Source organism: Pongo pygmaeus, chromosome 4 (genome assembly GCF_028885625.2).
Source record: "Pongo pygmaeus isolate AG05252 chromosome 4, NHGRI_mPonPyg2-v2.0_pri, whole genome shotgun sequence".
Classification (NCBI taxonomy): Eukaryota; Metazoa; Chordata; class Mammalia; order Primates; family Hominidae; genus Pongo; species Pongo pygmaeus.
In genome coordinates this window covers 6,787,565-6,795,645 of record NC_072377.2, presented here as the reverse complement: position 1 = coordinate 6,795,645, position 8,081 = coordinate 6,787,565, and positions in this window count along the sequence as shown.

The following is an 8,081-nucleotide window of genomic DNA, read 5'->3' as shown; positions in this document are numbered from 1 at the left end:
TTCACTACCCTCCATGGAGAAGCCATCCCCAGGGAGGGTTCTGGAAACCCCACCACACACTGCTTCATTCCTCCCCTCCCTCGGCAAATGCCTGCCAGGCACCTGCTTGTGTTAGTGCAGGGCCCAACCTTAGACTCACTATGAAGAGCTGCCTTCACTCCTGGGAACATCAGAAGGGACCCTCCCCTCTGCATTCTACTGACAGAGCCCCCCAGCCAAACAACCCTCCTCACCCCTGGGATGCAGCACGGCACCCGCATCCCTGCACAGTGGGCTGCAGGGTCCCCGGCGTCCCCAGATGGTACAGGTGGCTCCCTGTGTCTCAGCCACTTTTAACGAGCGTGCTTTCCACTGAACACCTGCTTTCCCTCAGGGAGCCTGGAATTTGGGTACATGCTAGGCAGAAGGTGCCTAGAGTCCCACCCCTAGTAAAAACCCTGGGTGCTGAGTCCCTAAGAATATCCCTGTAGCTGACAGTTCACAAGTGTTGTCATAACCTGACACTGGAGAAAATAACCTTGTCCTGTGTAGCTGCACTGGGACAGGCTCTTGGGAACTTGTGCCCAGATCCCCGGACTCCCCACCACGTGCCTTTCCCCTGCTGGCTTGCTCTGTGTCCTTTTATAGTAATGAACCATGCTGTGAGGATAGCACCGCATGATGAGGGCTGTGAGTCCTCCTGAGAAAATCACCAACACTGGGGGTGGTCTTCGGGAAACTTGACACAAGCTCCAAGGCCAATAACTTCAGAAAAATCCACAAACTGAAAGCCACTGTAAAGGAGAAAGCGCCAGGCTCCAGGAGCCTTCCCTACACAGACTCTGGGGTAATTCAAGCTCACTCCCCATGGGGCTTTGGGGCAGACAGTCAGACCCCATTCTGCCCTCTGGTGTCCACAGAGTCCCCGATGAGCTGAACACCAAATGCTCGGAGGCCCCGGCTACAGGGATCAGTGTCCGCCAGCAACCTAGTCCATTCAGGGTGGACGCTTTGACCAACGAGTGGGAAGTCTTAAAAGCAGCACACCTCAGGCCAGGGCAGGCCACACCCCCACACCCTGACACAGCCTCAGGAATGGGAATCTCCCCTTTTCTAATACCCAACATGAAGGAAAAGCCCGCTGTCTGCCTGTCCTGTGTTTTCTTAGATTCTGCATGTCTGTTTGACATCCACAAGGCCAACTGTTGGCCAAAGAGATTCCCTCCGGCTACGAGGCAGCTTGGTGGGCCCCACTGTATTAGTCCTTCATGTTGCTGCAAGGAAATACCTGAAACTGGGTAATTTATAAAGAAAAGCGGTTTCTTTGGTTCACAGTTCTGCAGGCTGTGCAGGAAGCATGGCACCAACATTTGAGTCTGGTGAGGCCTTGGGAAGCTTCCACTCATGGCAGGAGGCAAAGGGGAAGCAGGCACCTCACCTGGCAAGAGAAGGAGCCCAAGAGAGGGAGGAGGTGCCAGCCTCTTTAAACAACCAGAACTTGGATGAACTCGTAGTGAGAACTCATTACCACAAGGACGCAGCAACCACTGAGGAGGCGTCAGCCCTCATGAGCCAAACACCTCCCAGCAGGCCCACCTCCAGCATTGGTGGCCACATTTCAACATATTTGGAGGGGACAAAACATCTCAGCCCTATCTCCCACCCACCTCCATTATCTGACTCTTGCACGTCCAGCCAACACTCCCCATACCCAAGTCATTCCAGGGCCAGGAAGCAGGCAACTAGAGCCCTGCTACAGCCTGAAGCTCACCAAATGATTGGTGCTGACGGATGCTAAGCTGCTCACCTCCCTGCAGAAGACATCCCCCATGCGGGCTGAGGCCTAACCCCTCCCCAGCTCCCGTCTCCTGTCTCCTGACCACCCTGACACGCCTGCTGGAGAAAAGGGCTACTGCGTAAGGACAAATCAGAGCAACTTGGGGACCAAGTTGCTGCCTCGTCCCCCAGCACCAATGTGGAGGCCTGGTGGGAAGGGCAGCCATGGAGCCAGCCCAGCCTGGAAGACACGAGGCAAGTCCCACCTGTCCAGACCTGCCAGTACCTCCAACCTGCAGGACGTGAAATCACAGCAAAAAGGAGACAAAGGTTATTTTAAAGAGTGGAGAGAGAGGGCCCGGAGTGGTGGATCACACCTGTAATCCCAGCACTTTGGGAGGCCAAGGTGGGCAGATCATGAGGTCAGGAGTTTGAGATCAGTCTGGCTGACATGGTGAAACCTTGTCTAAAGATACAAAAAATTAACCAGAAGTGGTGGTGCACGTCTGTAATCCCAGCTACTCGGGAGGCTGAGGCAGGAGAATCGATTGAACCCGGGAGGCTGAGGATGCAGTGAGCCGAGATCGTGCCATTGCAAATTGCAATCCAGCCTGGGTGACAGGGCAAGACTTTGTCTCAAAAAAAAAAAAAAAAAAAAAGTGGAGAAAGAGAAAAGGCAGTTTTGTGTTCTTTTGCACTGATAAAATAAGAAATATTTATTCTCCACCAATGTAGGTTTTGAGTGTCTACTTGTGGGGCATTCGCCAAAATTGCTGTTCTCTTAATATGGCCATAAACCTAACAACCAAAATAAGCCAGCTCCCAGGACCCATGGCTGGCTAGTTGGCTGCCCACTCCCAGCTTCGCCCATGTCCAGGAGGGATCTTCCTTGTCACCGGCCATGGCCCTGGCTTCCCGACCTCACTCGCTCCACCCCACACAGTGCACTGGTTCCCTGAGGGAGAAGTGGCCTCAGGGTGGGGCTCCTGTAGAGTTCAGTGGCTGTTTTGCCCCCGGGGCTTCCAAGGCAGGTGTCTGGGACATTTCCCTGAGGCCCGCGTGGCACCCAGCTGCTCCTCTGCAGCTGCCCCGGACTCCAGGCTCCAGGGCCAGTCAGAGCCTCAGCCACCTCCTCAGCCCTTGGCGGTGACAGGGAAATGTCTGCTGGCGGTGAGCCAGGGGCCCTCCGGTGAGTCAGTGCCCAGGCAGCCAGACAGAGAGTGCCAGGGAGGGGAGAGGGAAGGAGGGAGCAGCAGAGGAGCAGGAAGTCCTAAAGGCTGCGGGCTTGGAGGGGAAGGTTACGGTGAGAGGCATCTGCAAAGCACCAGGCAGTTTGCAAAGTGCCCTGCGCCAAGGCTTGCATCCAGGCCCCACCACTCCAGGCAGTAGGTCTCATTCTCCAACCAGACAAAAGGGCCAGACACAGAATGCCACTGCCTCAGTTCACAAGCTCATCGGGGAGTGAGACGGAAACAGGACCCAGGACCTCCTCCCATAGGCAGCTCTCTGTTCCTGTTTCCATTCCTGAGGTTCTGAGGCTGAGCCATAGGCAGATTCTGGGGAAGAACAGACTAGCATCCTCAGGGGGCCCGGCTCCTCCACTCATCAAGCTCATGTCCCCCTCCCAGCACATCAGGGACCCTAATGACAAAGCGGCCACCAATCCCCTGCCCACACCAGAATGTGGCCCCAGAACTTGGTGCAGGTTCGCTGGGTGGGTGCAAGTCTGATTTCAGCAATTCTAGCAGACCCTCTGTGGGAACTGATGGACCCCCTGGGGAGCAGGAGGGACCCCAAGATCCACAAGGTGCAGCATCTGTAGCTTCAACCTCATTGTCACTGTTAAAATTCTACAGGTTTTTCTTTTCTTCAATAGAGCAAAAAATTGCAGCCTCATGTCCCTGGGCCTTTTTTAAACCTGAATACCTGGAGCTTTAAAAAATATTAATTCACAGCCTACCTTAGGTGGGGCTCCCCTCCTGCATGGAGTGACGTGCTGCCGGCTGCAGCAGGGAGGCTGGCAGGGTGGTTTGACCACAGAGAAACTCTGCAAGGCTGAGGCAACAGCGCCCCCTTCTTCTCAAGGGTGAGACTGCGCAGCACAGCCAGAACTGCAAGGGCCTGCGCCGAAGCGCCAGGCCTGGCAGGCGGGAGGGAGCCCTCAGCCAGACTCTACGTGGAGTGGGTGAGGGGTACGGCACGCCCACCCCGGACCCTGGGCCACCGTGCAGCGTTCCCTGCTGTGCAGGAGTGGATGGAGGCCTGGCTTACCTGAGAGGCGAGACAGACTCATCAATAAGCACCCCATCCAGGAACTTAAGAACTGAAATGAAACAACATTGGCAATCATCTGTCTCATTGTGGCTCCAAGTTGCCTTCCTCCTGTGCTGATGAGCTAGCAGGCACTTTTAAATATCAAAGAGGGGCCGGGTATGGTGGCTCATGGCACTTTGGGAGGCTGAGGAGGGAGGATCGCTTGAGCCCAAGAGTTTGAGACTACCCTGGGCAATATGGCAAAACCCCGTCTCTACAAAAAACAATAATAATAAACTGGGCATGGTGGAACATGCCAATAGTCCCAGCTACTCTGGAGGCTGAGATGAGAAGATTGCTTGAGCCTACGAGTATGAGGCTGCCATGAGCTGTGATCACACCACTGCACTCCAGACAGAGCAAGAAGACCTTGTCTAAAAAAAAAAAAAAAATCCAAGAAAATCATCCAGGATGGCAACACTTGAGTGACTTACGTTACAATTAAATGAAGGACCTTAGCATTGTATTAAATTATATTACAGACAGTACTTGACTTAATGATTTTTCAACTTTATGATGGTGTGGAAGCCGTATGTGTTTAGGAGAAACCATACTTAAGAGTACCCATACAACCATTCTGTTTTTATTTCAGTAAAGCATACAATACATTATGTGAGATTGTGTACCCATTAATCAATCTCTCTTCATCCCCTCACTCCCAATCCTTTCCAGCCCCTTGTAACACCAGTCCATTCTCTATCTTCAGAAGATCCACTTCAGCTCCCACATCCGAGAACATGCAATATTTACCTTTCTGTTTGGCTTGTTTCACTTAACATAATGGCCTCCAGTTCTATCTGTGTTGCAAATGGCTGAAGAGTGTTCCACTGTGTATTTACACCACATTTTCTTATCCATTCATCCACTGATGGACACTTAGGTTGATTCCACATCTTGGCTCTTGTCAATAGTGCTGCAAAAAACATGGAGTGCAGATGTCTCTTCAATAATTTTTTCTTTTGGATATATGCCCAATAGTGAGATTTCTGGATCACATGGTAGTTCTAGATCAGTAGGGACACTAAAGTTTACAACAATCTATTGTATATTTCAAAATAGAATAATTCCAATGTTTTTAGCATAAAGAAAAGAAACATTTAAGGTGATAGATCTCCCAATTACTCTGATTTGACCTATACAAATTATATGAGCATATTAAACTATCACATGTGCTAAAATATGTACATATATTACATCAATTTTAATATTAATAAAATCAGCTTGTGTTAGATGATTTTGCCCAACTGGATGCTAATATAAGTGCTCTACGCACATGTAACATAGACTTTCGGTAGGTTAGGTGTATTAAAAGCATTTTTGACTTACAATGGGTTTATTGAGACCTAACCACATCATATAAGTCAAAGAGCATCTGTAGGTACCTAGATTTCAATTTTCCTTAAAAAAGGAAACTTGAATCTTAACTCTCTTTCCTGCTGCCTTTTTCAAAGTAAAATATTGTCCTTACTCACTAAAGCTCTGCTATTTGCTTGCTACTGACTTTCTTTGGCATGGAATCACAGAAGCACAGAGAAGCATGACTGCCTGTCCACAAGCCAGTGAAACTGCATCAAAGGATTTCTACATGCCTGGCAGTGTTGAGCCCATGAGGAACAGACACCCACGCTCACAATTTATTGAGTAAAGAAAATAAATTTGAAAAGTTAAATAATGACCCAAGAGAAATACGCTCTTATAATGCATAGGTAATTAACTGACAGATATGGGACCCAACACTAGAGAAGAGAAAAGAGGAGTCATCGAGGCTCTCAGGGATGCAGAGCCGCACCGCACGTGGAAGGGGTGGCTACCGGAGTGGGTGGACAGAGGTGAAGGAGGAGGGAGTTACCCGAAGGACAGCTGGTCCCCATTCACAGAGGACACTGGGGACAACAGGCAGGGGGCTGTCCTGTCCCTGGGGACTTACAAGGGGAGACAGAAGGGTCAGCGCCTCCCTACATGTAGGCACGACCCCTTGTGTGCCAGACCAGCCTTGGGTCTTTGACCACTTTGAACAAGCTAGAAACTCAGGACACGTAGAGAGGGGGGAGACTAGATGGGAAATGTTCCAACCGCTCTTTGTTCTGCACCCAAAACAGTGTTAAGCAGCATTGAGACCTTGTCCACGTGGTGTCACCTCTGGCCAGAGGATACCTCCTTATCAAAGGGCCAAGCACTGTGGATCCCGTCCTGCCATTGCCTTTGAAAAGGAGTTCTGGGGCCCCCACCAGAAGGAGCCATGCTCTGCCCAGTTCTGAAGACCCGTTCCGGGCAGGATCGTGGCTGTCCCTCTCCGTGCTTTGGTGCATGTCTCACGTAACAGGTCCTGCCCATGAGTGGTGGTAAAAAAAAAATTTAGTGACTGAGGCCACCAGCATTTTAAAAAATTAAATAGAACACAAAAGACAAGAGCGACTGTAGCAAGGGAGGTCATGACGTGATAAACACAAACAGTTACATTCGCACGGTGGCAAAGTAAGATGAGTTCCTCTGGCAAGTCAGCCCTGGCCACGTGAACAGCGACGGCTCCCAACCTGGCCACATGGGAGACTCGCCTGGTGCTCAGAGCTCTCCGGTGTGCAGGCTCCCTCCTAACCGTTCAATTCAGAGTCTCTGGAGGTGAGCCCCGGCATCCACGGCTCCTAGAAGAGGCGGCACCCAGGTCTCAGTACTTCCTTCTTAAAAGCAGGGCCCTGATGTGTGCCTCCACGCATTGCCCACAAGAAAGAGCCATTGTGTACTAACGGTTGTCCCGAGCTATGGGGTACACTGGCAGAAGAGGACTAAAGGATCAATAGTACCCTGGGTGGGCCGTGGGAGAAACGGGTGCAGCTGGGGAGGAGAGTGGGGAGCAGGCGTGGGTGCGGCTCAGGGAGGGAGCTTGTGGGTGCTGGAAGCATGGCTCCAGTGGTTGGTGGGCGTGGCCTACGGGTGGGCACCGAGGGGCTCCTGCAAGGATAGTTTCAGGTCTGTTGAATCCAATGGCAAAACAGTGTGGGCTTTTATTTTGTGTATTTTCAGATTTTTTTTTTTCCATTTCGTTTTTCTTCAGTCATTCATTTTTGCCACATTTTACATAACTACTGATACATGACCGATTGAATATTAAAAAATAATAACAAGCCACTCAGGACAGATCAATTGAGAGGCAAGCACTCCAAGGGCAGAGTGTCTCGAAAGGCCTTGAATGCCGGGTCCAGGGGCCAAGACTTCCACCCGCAGGGGAGCCACAGCACGCAGCAGGAGTCTGTGCACAGCTCAGTCCAGCCATTTTGCCCTGGGGCTATGTCTGCAGGCTGAGCTGTAAGCTCACCCGATGCCTGTCTGTGACAGACTTTGGTAACAAAGTGGTGAAACCAGCACCCAGGTGGGGCCAGCGTTCCCAAGGGGGCAGGGAAGGGACTCCCCTGAGGTCTCCAGCCTATGCCTTAGCTGGATTAGGAGGCAGACAAATGACCTAAGTGGAGCAGGCTCCCTTTGTTTCCTGACAGGCCCGTTCCGCGGTGCACAGCAACCAGGGTGGGAGTTGCAGGGCCCTGGGGGAAGCTCCCGACTCCAGGTATGAGATCCAGGGCTCTGATCAGTCCAGCAGGCATTTGTGCAATCCGCAGGACACCCTCCTCAACCCCTGTCCAAAAGAGTTGAGAAAATAAAAATGCAAGTAACAGTGGGAAAGAGTTGGTGGTTTCCTGGCTTAAAGATGTGTTCCATGGAAAGTGAGGGGCTCCACAGGGCAACCCCCAAAATCCAGGAAAAGGGAGAGGGAGTGGAGCAGAAATTCAAGCAATGAAGCTATGTCCCCTTTTTCCTCCCTACCAGACTGCTTTAACCAGAACTTCAACCCATATGGAGTTTCACATGAGATTTTGTTTGAAATATGTGTTTCCTGTACATATCAGTTAAAACTGCATTCAGCTGAGAGCCCTGAGTATCAGTGGCATAAACAGATGTGGGTGTCTTCTTCATGCAAATGTTATATATGAACATATAAAGAAGGACCAAAGCCTCAGGAC